This window comes from Boleophthalmus pectinirostris, unplaced genomic scaffold (assembly GCF_026225935.1).
Source record: "Boleophthalmus pectinirostris isolate CB_2022bp ecotype Guang Dong unplaced genomic scaffold, ASM2622593v1 HiC_scaffold_2, whole genome shotgun sequence".
Taxonomy (NCBI): domain Eukaryota; kingdom Metazoa; phylum Chordata; class Actinopteri; order Gobiiformes; family Gobiidae; genus Boleophthalmus; species Boleophthalmus pectinirostris.
The window spans coordinates 22,821,827-22,836,490 of record NW_026571152.1 but is presented as its reverse complement, the minus strand read 5'-3'; the positions used below and the strand labels follow the sequence as shown (position 1 = coordinate 22,836,490).

At 41.3% G+C, this 14,664-nt stretch overlaps 1 protein-coding gene across 1 annotated transcript in view; it reads right to left on the bottom strand.

Annotated features, from left to right (window-relative positions):
• LOC110169292 (neuronal cell adhesion molecule-like) overlaps positions 1–13,354 on the bottom strand; it is a 71,674-nt gene extending 58,320 nt beyond the window's left edge. The window contains exon 1 of the mRNA XM_055155620.1: positions 13,264–13,354. The gene's annotated coding sequence lies outside the window, so the exon portion shown is untranslated. The remainder of the gene's footprint in view (positions 1–13,263) is intronic.
• Between the last annotated feature and the right edge of the window lie 1,310 nt (positions 13,355–14,664).

Here is a 14,664-nt window from a genome sequence, read left to right as displayed (position 1 = left end):
TATGGATCTCAATGGTACGTCCCAGAGCAGGCAGAAGTCCACAGGTGTCCCCCTCCACCTCTCCCCTTTCACCTCTCCTCCTCCACTCAAGAGCTCAATTAGGAAGTTGAAGAAGACTACTGAGTAAGCTCTAGTTAAACAGAATTTCTGGAAAAGCTCAGAAAAGCTAGACAATGGGCAGGTACTAGTCTGACAACAGAGATTAATGTTTGGAGTAAGCTCTTTTTCTTCCACTGCTAAAGAAATCAAATCAAGCATTCTTACCATGTTGACTTCTATAGGTCTGTTGTGGTGCCCATCTGCAGCTCAATTCAAACCGTAACATAACAAACATAAAAGTAATGTTTTTATTTTTCTTATTTTCTTTTAATGAGGTCCCCAAAGCAAAAACATCTGCCATGATTTACTTATTATATTTGGTTATCCAGGCACAAATAACAGTTGCTTGTGACTTTATGTCGCAAAATTCTTCCGTTCCATTTCTTTAGTGTTGTTAATTGGAAATCTTGCCCGTTTGTTTGTTACTGCTGAGTGGTCCATTTAATGCCACAGTAATCTGCAATATTCTCTTAACTGTGAAAGGCCTGGATCAGCACTAAAGCTGCATTTCCTCCCAAAGCTCTGATCACAACGCCAGTTACAGGCATCTGCTCATTTCCTTTGCAGTATGCACAATAAAAATAGTCACAGTGCAGAACAGCCACAACTTTATGGTAACCTAAGGAAGAAAAGGATAGTGTAGGCACATACAGTTATAAACTTGGATTTCTATTCAAATTATTATTTAATTCCAAGAATCTTATTAAAATTCTGTGAATTTGAGTCTGGCATGTGTGAAGGTACTATGCCTTTTATGTTCGTAATAAATATATGGTATTGCTGTATTTGGGGATGGTTTGGGTGTGGCTAAGATAAAAGGTAAATGGACACATTTTTCTACAGCGCTTTTCCACCTTCAAAGCATTCAAAGTGCTTAAAACAAGGAACCAGTCACCCATTCACACACACTTGCACACCAATGCACGCAGACATTGGGGGTGAGGAGGATTAAGTGTCTTGCCCAATACATGATAGAGAGAACAATATTTTTTGGGGTCAGTATTTATGCTGTGTACATTTTCTATCAGGAAATGTTGTTATTTTTTGGCTATATGATAAGATTTGAGTCATAGATGGTTGAATTAATAACTTTAATGACACATTACAGATGCAAACTAAGTACATTTTTTTCATAACAATATTGTAGATTTAGAATTGTTTTTGTGATTTGAATCTGTTCTTAGGTTATTGTGTCAATGGCAGTTTGGATTTAATTGTTTATCGTCCAGCGTTATATCATACTTCAAAACAGTTTATCATGATAGGCCTATAGGAGAAACACTAAATATAGACAGACACATCTACAATAGTATACATTAAGGAATATAAAATAAAAATTAAATACGGTTTGATCAGTTACATAAGGGTCCAATGACTCTGCAGGATACAACTCTATACATAAAAGTTCATCCTCCAGTGTATTGTTGTTTATGTGGTCTGTGCAGCAGTGGCTACAGAATGCTGCAGTGAGCTCTGGAGTGAGGCCAGGTTTGAATGGGACACTATACTCAGAGACTCAGAGCTGGAGACACAAGATTCTCCTCATCCTCAACCCTGCATTAAACATTTAGTGAAGAACAATGCACTCAAAGGCTCAGTGTGATTCAGACCAGTCTATGCGCGGCAAACTGAATCTAATCAGTGTTTAGTTGGGTTTTCCCAGTCATTTTGGTCAGATTTGGGAGTAAAGAATCAGCCTGATTGCGTAGCATGTTTTACCAAGAACCACAATAAAATGGAGAGAGCCATTTTTAAACTACCGACTACATTTGTATGGTAGGTGCTGTGTGCTCCATTTCTGAATTGCCCAAAAAAGTAAATCCCTACTTAAAGGTGCTACTTGCTTGTCTCTATGGAGATATTTTCTCTTTGCGTGGTACATTTCACTGTATGGAATTAAATGTATCGGCCTTACATTTGTTCAATTACAGGCGTTCTATAGCTAAAAAAATGAATAAAACATGAATTCTTACCATGTGCAGGCTTGCTTGTCCATAAATCTGAATTATTAAATAACATGTCTCCATTGTCATTACCATGTTTAATTCCAAATTGTGGAATAATAAAGGCAAAACAGTAATATCTCCTTGGAGAAAAGCAGGTGGTGGGCCCTCCACTAGAAAAGTTACATAGTGCGCCTTTAAAGGACATAAACAAACACAATGAAAACTTTTTGAGTCAATTTGATTTTCCCAAGAGCAGTTTAACAAAAATCTTTGGACCAAAACTCCAACAGCAATTTTAGGCAAATGTCATCGACTAGAGTGAATAATTCTAGCTCTGTTTTCCTGCCTTATTTCCATATCAAGCACATGCTTCAGATTCTGCTAATTTTAGCATCACAAAACAGATATGTTAAGGTTGCTCCACTTTGAATTCTCAGAGGCCCACTGCTGAATGAAGGAGGTTTGGCATCCAATTGTCCAATGTTATGTAAAAGAGCCACTTTTATACTATTTAAAAGTGTGATGATGGAAAAGAGCGGGCTGTCAATCAAAGAGAAGTGCTATGACGAGGTCTGACTGTGGACAACTTGTCTATTATGTTTGAGTTAACACAATATCAGTCTTTCAGAAAGACTGGGCCTCTGTCATAGAAAAGCTTTAGTCAAAGATTTTATTCACACTATTACTGCTCAAACCAAGTCAAATTCTGAAAAAAATCACTCAAAGAGAGCTGCGAAGGACAAGGGCACTTGTGAAGCCAAAATACATTCAAAATCCATCTTCAAAGTCATATTTCAGCCCAACCAAATCAAATAAACAGGCTATCAGATAAGTATTTTACATGGATCAAAAGATTAGCACAGCTCTCCATCTGATTTTATTAACAGAATACTTCACAACAAAGACAGGCAACAAAACAGGATTTTCAGTGTGGCTAAGGCTAAGAAATTATACTGTTTCACAGGATACTTCAGTGACTTGGATAAACTTGTGTTTAATAATTAGGCATCAAGTTGCTAATCCCAATACAAACACGTGACCCAATAAACAATATTCTGTATTTTGATTTCAATCAGTATCACTTCTAGATGTACATGTAATAAAGCCACAAGGTAAAGGGACAAAACATGATGACAATAAAGGCAGATTCTCTCAGTAAATCCTGTATGCTTTCAAAATGCTATGTAATAAAAATAAGTTAAAGGCAAACCATGTATTCTCCTGTAGACTTTAATACCATACTTAAGAGACAGAGAGGACATGCCCTCAGATCTCCAGCAGGTACATTGTTTTGGGCACAAAGAGGCTGCAATAACTCAGGACAGCTTGTACATCCTGGTGAGAGGAGGGGCATGTCCTGGTCAGTTAGGGTCCTTCACCTCGCTCTGACCCTCCTCTAGTTTCACTTTCATCTCTTCGTCTTTCAGCAAACACCTGGTTTACAGCGGCCTCCTGTTGTGAGCAAGTCTAACAAACAACACTCCCCTTTAATGGCTCGTTAAAATGCAATGAGTATAATAAACTTGTACTTTCACTAAAAGTCTATAAAACTAGAAGTGGAAAAAGGCAAACTCTAAAATGCAGCTCAGCCTACCCACGTCCAAAAGTTAAAAGAGCTGCTTCAGTTGTTGTAGAAGAGGATTTGGTGAGGGGCTGAGGATTTTGATGTCCTTTTTGAAAGCATGGGTTCAGTCTGTAAGCTGTGTGTGGCTGCCTCCCACACAGACACAGCGCTAATTTGACTTCAAAGTGAAACATTTTGTCACCCAATAATATGGCTGAAACTACACAAATCCTGGTCATTTTACCTCAACTGAAATTTAGGTAAAAAGACTGGTGTGACAAGAAAATCTCAACCTAAAGATACTTAAAGCAAAACTATTCTGCAGTATTGACTTGATAGTTGTTTGCTCTCTCCATTAACTCCCCCAAAGTTGTATTTGGAGTGATTCGTGCATGTTTGAGCAATCTTTAATCGCTTATTTTTTTGTTCTGTTCTAACTTCATTCTGAAATTGTATTTTCTTAATCGGTGATATACACAGGATTCAGCAACATTGCGTAGTCATTTAGGCACAAATGAAGAAAAAACTGCTGCTCGCCAGAGTGATGTGCATCTCTCTGCTGGAGTTGCCAACTCTTTCTTGTGATGACATTTACGGTGATGTCAGCTCCCATTTGTCATTGGATTTGTTTTGTTTTTTTGTTTGTTTTGTTTACATCATTTTAGATGAATACTGCAGTTTAAAATGTACAAATTATAACATAATGATTCACAGGGTAATAGATTATAGCTATATAGCAGATATAGCAGACAAGAGCACAATAGGTCTTCTTTAATGCTCCTTACACCTCAAACTCGTCACCACAAAATGTTAAAGCCATCCTGGTATCAAGATTGTACACACTCCTTTATTCTGTCTATTTTAACAGTTTGGGACTTTTTACAACAAATTTTCAAACCATCGGCTAGAACCATTTGTTAATTCTGCTCTAATCATGGGACTCATACCCTGCAGCAATTCCAATGAAACATCAAGACATTTGTACACTAAATTAATTATACTGCTCTGCCATTCCAAAATGTGTCTCAAATTCAGATTACCATAGTCTAGTTATCAGTCTCCTCCAGTGCTGCTTTTGGGTGCAGGGCCAGGCTAATCCGAAAAGTCAAACTCTAAAAAGCCTGAGGTGTAATGAGATGTTTTCACTTCAGATGACCGTGGAGAATCCAATCAGCCCAACCTTGTTCTGGGATCCACTGGCACTGTGTCAGACAACAACGCCCACTAAATGAACAGAACAGAGAAGGCAAAACTACTGCTAACACTAAAATAATGAATCTAAGTGGGCAGGCCGAGCTCATCGGCAGCTTCAACCCAAATAAACCCAACAGTGATCCAAAAGAAAGGTACTCCATTTGCAAGTAGGAAAAGTAAACAGTAATAATAGACAAGCTTCAAAACGGCCATGATCAATAATTAATGAGACACAAGTGAAACGAAAGAGCTTATTGGTGATCATTTAAATAAAATCAAATGAACAGTTTAGTGCTTTGCTCATTGATTTCATAATGTTTTTCAGTCGCCTGTGATGTTTTTTTCCTTTAATTTTTCCAATATTGATGGACCATGCATGTCTCCATTTGGCTAATTCATGTGTCAATTAATCCCATCTGAAAACGAGGAGATTTGCCAGTGACCAGAATCACATCTTCCTAATTCAACATTTTATAGTTTTAGCACATTTCTTGCAGACAGTCGTTATATTGTCTAAATATTGTCATTGGGTTAATAAAAAAAAGAAAACAAGATGTTAATTTTGGTCACACCCGTTTAAGTAGAGAAATGCCAGCAATATAAAAAAGCCAAACTGAAAGAGTCCTTATCTGGCCTGAGGGTTGTCAGACCATTTATGTAAATCATTATGATACACAGCGAGATTAAAAAAGGGTTTTGGAGAGTAGTTAATTTTTTAAAAGGCCACTCTGAAAACATTGTTAGAGAAGAGGCTTTGATCTAGCATTTACAGCACATCTTTTTACTGCCCATAAACTCCTGAAGTAACAGGCATATAGTAAAGAAGCCTCACATGTTTGATAATTATACACTACAGTCTATTACAACTGGAGGAAAACACACCAAGCCCAGACAGAAATTCCCTTTTTTTTACCACATCAATCAGAGTCCATGAGCACGCTTCCCATCAGAAGAGTGGCCTGTGACTCCTGTGATACTTTTCCAAACCCAGAAACGTCACATAGAATGGGGCAGCTCAAACTTCAGAAGCAGGAAGTTAACCTCAGAGGCAGACCACTAATGACCAGTGGTACAGATAATGTCCTATTTCTAATTGGAACTATGGAGGCGTATAGGGTCACAGAGACATGTCCTCCTGCTCACACAGTGCTTTCTGAGATGTGCTCTTTGTGCTGGGAGCTCTGAGAGGCCCAGAGCAGTGGCCCCTGAACACATTAGGGCATTAGGTCTATACTTCAGACCACAGCCTTTTCAACCCCTGCCAGTGCCCTGCCAGCTCCAACCAGAGTGAGCTGTACCATTCACCGGAGATACAGGAAGGCTTTGACTTATGGGAAACATTGTGGGAAAATTGTTGGATTGGTGCTGTGTAGTAATGCTGTGACGATACTAAAATTTCAAATTAAGTAAGGACAATACTGATCCTAATTCCACACTAATAATATAAAACCTTTTTTATATATACAATAGAGTATAATTTCAATACATAACAGTTGTTTTCTTAAGATTGCCATGTCTCAAAGCCATTCATACAGTACGTGATATGAAAGACCTTGCTTTTTATATGTGTTTAAATAAAAGATTTAGTATAGATTAGTATCCGGGTACCTGTACAACAGTATCATTGTAACTAAAATGACAAAGAAAACACGACAACATACCAAATAGGTAAAAGGAGAACTTTTAATCTTGTCACAACACTAATAAAATAGTAATAAAGCATTGACTCTGTCTAACTAAATCAGATTTCCATAACATTACTCCAGCACATCTTTTGCAGCCTGATATTACATCAACAAAACCTGGTGATGAATTGTGCAGCCCTTGAGAAATAGTGTGTCCTCCTGCACATCTAGTGCAGATGAAATGGACACGTTAAAGAAGATGAATGGAGGTTTGTATTGGGCTCTTCACATGAGGGCTGTGGATATGAACTCCTCTCGGACAATAGGCGTATTGATATTTCCACAGACAGAGACAAACAGAGCTGAGAGGCCCTGCTCTGGTCCAGACAGCTCCAGGCTGGCTCAGCTGGCTCCTGATTGGTTTATCAGAGCAGACTTAGAGCAAACCTCCACATGAAGGTCGATCCACTTTCCTCTCAGATAGAGCGGAGCACGGCCCAAAGCGAGGCATTATCTATCTGACAATTACAATCTTACAGCTCCACAGACACCCTCGGCCACAGGCAGATTAAACTGATTACTATTCTATCGCCTGCATTTCATGTTAAATTGCTTCGTCCAGGGCGTCGTCAGTCTGCTAAAGCAGCTGATTTGTCCAAGAACAAGAAAAACGATTTTAAAGCATGCAATCTGACAAGTTTGAAAATACTAGTTAAAATTTTGCCCCCATATACAGGTGGGCGAAATGAGTTGGAACAAGTACATCTGAATAATTTAATTTTTTTGTCTTTTTTATTTCAAATAAGGGGTTGTTTGCTGAACAAGATAGGTATCCTATAGCTTCATGCCCTAAAATAGTCTAAATCTCCTTATGATGGATCTCTATATATGGTGAATATTATTAACATTTTGACCCTTTACAGTCTTGTACTCAAACCAGCTTTGCATTGATTGTATATTTTAGAGTGGATTATGTTAAATCATCCAGTCAACTCCCTCCTGCCCGCATAAGAGCAATTTAATCTGTTGACAAACCTGTGCGCTGCTCACTTGTCTGAACATATATTATTGGCCTATTTATTATTCATAGAGCGCTCATCTGATTGGCCAAGTCTGTCTGCCTATTGTTGTTGCTGGCACTAAATTTTTAGATTAATGGTTTTCTGACCTAAATCTTCCTTAATCATTTTGAAGCCTGCATTAAGATTATCTGCGTCGGGAGTGTTTTGTACACACTCCAGCACCCTCTTTTGGCTTTCCATTGTTGCTTTTGCCATCTCTTGTGCATTTTTATCTATGAATGAACGAAGGAATCTCAAAACTACACATGGATTTGTTTACCATCCCATTCCTTTGTCTGCTGCAGGAGAATTTTTTTCCCAGGATTCCTGTGGATGTGTTTGGGGGGTTTAAGGGATGAAAAAGGGGGAAAGAAAAGCCCATTGGTTTCAGCGGCGGAGAAACAGCAGCCAGAGCCAAGCTGTCATCCCACTTGGATTAAGGGCCCTTCACTGGAGGCTGTGGGCTCTAACATGCAGTCTTAGCCTGGGCCGAGCTGTGGGAGGGGGCAGGGTGGGGCAGGGTATAGGGCATTAGCGCCTGTCCTAAATAAGACCTTGGGGTCAGGAAACCTCCTGAACCATGGAAAACCCACTTTGTGTGTCTGTGTGGGTCTGATTCATGCACTGACAGCTCAGTGTCCTTCTCTTTCCTGTTGATTCAATCACTGCCGCGTCATACCAAGGCTTTGCCCTGGCTCTTTAGGCCTGCACACTTTCACACTGACTTTGTTTGTCTGGATTAGTGCTGCAGTTACCAACGCAACTGAGTCATCATCCCATGTAAAGTATAAGGCAGTAGTATTCATGCAAAAGTGGTACTGACTTTTGCTTTGATTGCGTAGTTCATCCTATGTGCGTTATAAAAATATTTGTCCAAATGTCTTGAGTACAGATCTTATAACAGTGATAAATGCCCAACAACAGTGCTGTGTCTTTTAAAAAGTAAGGACACTACTGAAGTGTTTCTGTGCTATTAAACTGGGTGCACAATAGTGGGATGTGTATTCAAATGTCCCTAAAGCCTTATGCAAATCGGTGCAGGACGGATGCTGGAGGACAGACTAAACACATTCAAGTGCACCGTGTTCTTGAATTCCTTTTGATTCTGGCTGTACACTGGCGCTGCTGCCGTGCCCACCTCCTGTTGTTTTGAAGATATGGAAGGAAGCAGCAGTGTTTTGTAGAGCCACTGGGCCAGCGGCCTCTCTCACAACTGCTGCCCATTCAGAGCTGGCCCGAGCCTGGGAAGAAGGATGCCCACTCTGCCTCTCCAATGGACCTCTTTAGCCGCCAGTGTGTGTTCAAGCAGAGGCTCCAATACGCCCCATATCCCATTGTGGACGTGCTCAGGCCTAATTCTAGCCCTACCTCCCTATCTCACCCTGCACCTCACCCCCAAGCCTCACCCCCCCACCTCACAAGAAAGGAGGCGAGGAGCAGCGGCCGCCGGCACAAACACAAAACAGAGCCCCTTTGTTCCCCCCTGCCCCGTCTCAGCGTCCCCAGAGGTACAGAATCCACCCCTCCTTCACAGTGGGACCCCCTAAAGCTTTCACTTCTACACACTGGAAAACCGAGCAGTGGAAGGATGTGTACTGTAGTTCTGCTAAGAGTCATATTGGTTACATACTCATCTCCACTTAACTCAAGCCCAAATGGTTCAGAAAATTCTATCTGCTTCTTCACAGTGAAACAAAATTATTTTGCTTTACAAAAAACAACTTTGTTCAGCCAAGCAAACACACTACAGTCTGGTGAACAGAAATCCATTAAGTTCATTAATACAAATGTAAGTTGTTGAAATCTAGAGACAATATCTAGATGGTTTAGTGGTTATTTTATACATTTGACAGATACACTCTATAGCAATCAGGTTCTTTGCTTACAGTGACTTCTATTGCTTTCAAAAAAGTAGGAATTATAGCAACAAATCATCAGAATTCATCATCAACATCACAACAGGCACTTCCAAAATACAAAGTACCCCATATCTTGGCTGTAATCTGGAGGATGACTGGAAGAAATCACTTGGTAGTTAACCTGTCAGAGGCTCTATTCAGACTCAAGAGGAGCATAAAACCCACAACATGGCCATCCATTATATCACACTGCCACTACAGAAAGAGGACTGTAAGGCTGGTGGTCTACGGCAGTTAGTTAGGGACAAAAAGCAGCAACTCTGATGCTTTGTTCTCACTGAGCAGAGCGATAACATGACAGGGCCTATAACAAGGCGCCCTTGAGTGATTGGGTTTGACGACAGTCGTGGGGTAAAGCTCAGGTCTAATGACTTTGTCACAGTGGGCCGTCCGGGGACATCCATAAAGTGAACGCCATTCAGCCCCCATCTGGCCTCACTGCAGACACACAGCTATTTGGGGAATTATTTTGTGAAAGTACGCCAAAATGAGAGCACGAGTTGAGAGGTTCGTAAAAATATTTTTTGACCCAGGCAATGTCTATTTTTTTGCAACAAGGAAAGAGAATAATTGTGCAACTTGGTGCTGTACGGTTAAGATGAAGACATTATTTGTAAAGAAAGTGTATCATAATAATGCACAATATAATGTCTAACATAAATTTGAACTTCATAAAAAATTAAATTTTTATCTTCACTCAGCATCTAAGCACAACAGTTGCAGCTGTGCAGAGGATTCCCTGAAACACATCTGTGACCATTAGGGCTGCTGTCTAACCGAGTGTGAAAGTGTAATTGTCCCCAGCAGCTTGAAGCCTCGTCTCTTTTCTCATACAAGTATTGAGTGTCTGTGTGTGCACCTAATGAACATATCTATCTTTCATCACATGTACTCATTGCCCTTTACATCTACTCCTACAAATGATAAACAGGGCAAGAGAGTGCATGCGGCCGTGAAGCGGGGGGCACCGCACTAATGAGGACGCACATACTACAGACAGGGAGGTCCATGCGGGGTTGACCTGCAGCTGGACGGCTGTGTGAGGCACAGCAACAGCAGCAACACCCTGGTCTGCACTGACACTAATGCAGAGGCACGGGCCCCTCATGGGCCCCAAGAGACCGGCCCCATCACAGCTGAACAGCACAGAGCAGCACAGAGCTGCACAGAGCTGCCCTTCACCTCCAGCTCTGATTGGCTACACCAGGGGGCAGCGCACGTGACAATGGGACATATGTAGTCATTCAGTCAATCAGCTGCACTCAGTGTGGTACCATGTGATTGGGCATGTGACAGGACAGGAACTCATAACATAGTCATTAGCATTCTGATTTTACCTTTGTTAATATTTATTACAGCTGTCTAACAATAATGCATCGATTTCATGTAGCTCCGTTCAAGACACCCAAAGCGCTTAACAGTTCATTATTCATTCACTTCACTCTCGGTGGTAGTAAACTACTTCTGTAACCACAGATGCCCTGAGGCAGAGTAAAGGTGCCCATCAGCACAATTGGCCCCCACAGCCACCAACAGTCACCCCATACACATGCACAACGTGGGGGAAGTGCTTTGCCTAAGGACACAACAACAGTTTCCATCAAAGCCAATGCTGCCCCCACTTAGTATTTTAGGTGGTCTCCTATATGAGCACTAAGCAAGGCCTGGCCTTGCTCAGGTTCTAAGATCAAACAAGACATTGACAGGAACAGGACAAGTTCAAAACTATATTGACTGGAGGATGCTGGATTAATCACAAGCTATTTAAGAACAGGCAACATCTTTCCTTTTAAAACAACAGGGGATTGCATTAGAAACATTTTGTGTACATTCGACCAATTTTAACTTTAACTAAAAGCTTAACAAAATTAACCAAACAATGAATATGTAAAGCGGCTGATGCTTAACTTTGCAAAACACTAACCAAAAAGAACCAGATGGAACCAGTTCTAACCTTTGAATGATCGGTTTCCACGGCACATTAAACATCTGGACCATTGCCACCTCCATCCTTACAAACCCGACAATAATGTATGACTAAATCTTTCCAGTTCATTTCATTCTATGTATATGTCATCACCAGTCGAACAGTGACATAAACCGTCCCAGAGCCTCTATGAGCTGCTTTGTGCTGTCCGCCCGTTGGAGTGGAGTTCACAAAGTCACAGACAGAGACTTGTGCATCAGCGGCGTTCATTTCTACTTTCCAGAATGCCCTACGTGTCTATACAGCCCACGAACGCAAATAAGTGGCATTTTCCCTCCAACACCCAAGCTTTTCCCATAGCCCACAGCGCACCAGGCAAGCACCAGCCGAGTGCCACATCTTTGGGGTCAGCAGCAGTGTGTGCTGGCCAATGTGTGTGTGGGTAATCCTTAGTTATGCAAATCTCTCTCTCTCTACCCTAGTGGCGTTTGCGCTCTGGGTAAAAGTGAGGATGGCAATACAATGTAGGTCACTATCTTGTCCTGGTTCACTACATTTGTCCCTGTGGTTTCAATGTTGTGTCAAGATGGAGAGGTTTATAGAGGGTGATTCTGAAACTTTTCCAACAAAGTACCACAAAAATAGGGCATTCTCAATTGTTCTCAATCTAAATGGGAAAATGATTTGGGTATACACTGATGACCGCAATCTAAAGTTTGTTTCATTTGGTCTAAAATAACAAAATACCACAACTAACCTCGGACTTGACAATAACCACTCTAAATGCTGGCACCGCCTCTTGTATCCATAGGTTTCAGAATGATGAAAAGTTGGTACCATTGCTATAGCAATCAATAATTCAAAACAAAATATTATATCTTGTGAATGGTTGACCGTCGTCAAAATGGCAGCAAGATGAAACTCATAAATACAAGCTAAATATTGCAAAAGATAAGGTCACAGACATGTGCTGTGGCACCAGAAATGTGCTGCCTGAATTTTAAACTGATGCAAAGTAACTATGAGGCACTGATGAGGGCATATATTGTTATGGCATTTAACAGATTACCCATAGTCTAGTCACAGTGAATAAACATGACTAGAGAAAGTGTGTCAGCCCTTTCAGAGAGCTCCAAGAACAAGGCACAATAAAGAGGGGGTCATTAGCATTGTATTAATTTATCGGGGAGCAGAGAAAGTGCCCAGTCGAACCAAGTGTGTGTGAATGAGGAGCAGGCAGGAGGGGGTGGGGTGCTGTGTGATGGAGGTCCCCCTCGACTGAAGCTTTGACCAAGACTCAGGAGGAGGGAGAGGAAGAGGTGAGGGAGGGAAGGGCTGGGAACAGTGTTTTCACTATAAACAGAGGCTTGATTAAACACATAATATCAGAGGTTACTGGTGAATCTCACAGGGGAATTGTAATCAGATTTTCGGAACAACAGAGTAAACAAACTGTCATTTTTGTCAAACAGAGCAGATCTGTCATAGATACGTCTGTATTCACAGGGATTAAACATGTGTCAAGCAAAGCTCCAGAGGATATGGCTGGGGTTTGGGCTCTTTCTCTTAAACCTCTGTGCTGATGTTGTGTCAGAAGAGGGGTAGAGAGACGGGAGTAGTGCTGACTCCGGAGCGGATCAGTGACACTCGGAACATGAACACCTGCACCTGCTCTCTTGTTACCAGCAGCAGCAGCTCGCGCACACGCCGCGGTCATGGCTCTTTAAAAAGTAATGCGTAATCAACATTACGTTCAAAACGCATTTACAAATGACATTTCACTTCACGCAAAACAAGGAAAAGCCCATATTTGTTGTGAACAGCTTTACGGCATCAACTCGACCCGCAGCACGAACCATCCTGTCTCTTTACAAACTCCTGACAGTGGACTGCCCAGAGCACATGGGAATGATGGTGCGTTAGCTTACCTTGTGTTGTCTCTTGGTGATGCCCTGCACGAAGCGCGATCTTCGGTCTCCAGAGGAAGAATGAAACCGTCTGCAGGGTTTGTTTACGCGGACTCCCGTTCAGCGAGCCTCCAGCACTTGCCTCTGTCACTGGTCCTCTGCTCCACCAGTACAGACACACACAGGCGCGGGGGCGCGCAGCACTGAGGGGCGTGCGCGCGCTCGTTGCGCGCGCTGCAGCGCCGCCGCTCATGTGGGGTGGCTTCAAAGAGCAAAGAAACAACCATTCTACTCAACTCTTATTCATACAGACACGTTATTAGTGTTTTATTAAGTGTCCTGCAGACTAAAAAACACAACATCTGGGCACAGCTGGAGATGTCCTGGGTTAAACAAGTTTTAACGCTTTTGCCCCCTTTTCAATATTATTCATCAGCAGGGAGTAGGCTAAAATTTTTATTTAGTAGCTTTATAATTATTATGACTGGCAAGATGCAATGTCATTTTTAACAGCGTTCACAGCATTTGCATAATCTGAATACTATCTCCTACAATTGATTAATTTTATTTTATTTTTTAATTTTAACCAGATCAGCAAAATACCTGTGTCAAAGTCAAATTAAAATCTATTCACCTCTTTGGCAAATTCACACCAGCTGTTCTCAAACAGTGCTCTGAGCTTTATGTCTCCAGAGCTGAGTGCCCAGATTTTGCCCTGTATAGACTGTACTAATAATCATACAGTGTCCTGTGGGATAAAACAGACATGGAGTTAGGCTACATGATTTGAAAAGGCACATTTCCTCTTCAATCTGCCAGTCAGCCCTGCTTTTCTCTGGGAGCATGTTATACCAGTGCATTATCTCAGGCTTAGCACTGGGAGCCATCTGCAGCCACACACTGCTGCATAAGAGAGAGGAAGTAGTTATTATACTTGTATTAGAAACTGGACAGCATGTTTCCCAGTGAGCAGTTTTGCTGAAATTAGGCTGTGCCAGGTTCTAATTCACATGTTTAATGTAAATGAATAAAAGAACATTGCCTAACATAGGGCTTATGAGCAATATTCCTTTATTTATGAAAAGTATTATGAGTAAAGATGGATCCTTGAAATAGCAAAAGCAGGTGAAGGTCATTGTGTATTCTTAACATTAAACCAGCCCTCCTCATCAGTAGTGTATGGGTGATATAGTCCCTGTACGCTCATGAAATCAACAGGGAACGAATGTAATTGTCCCAGCATCGCAACTCCCATCGCCTCCAGATACTACGTCTACTGCTACCACTCGAATCTCATTAAAGTGTTTTCTTAATTTCCCTCATGCATATTATGTGTAAAATACTCCCTGGGATTTCCATAAGTTCAAGGATACAGCCCCACAGAGATAAAACATGGCATATTCCACGTTGCCAAAGAAATCT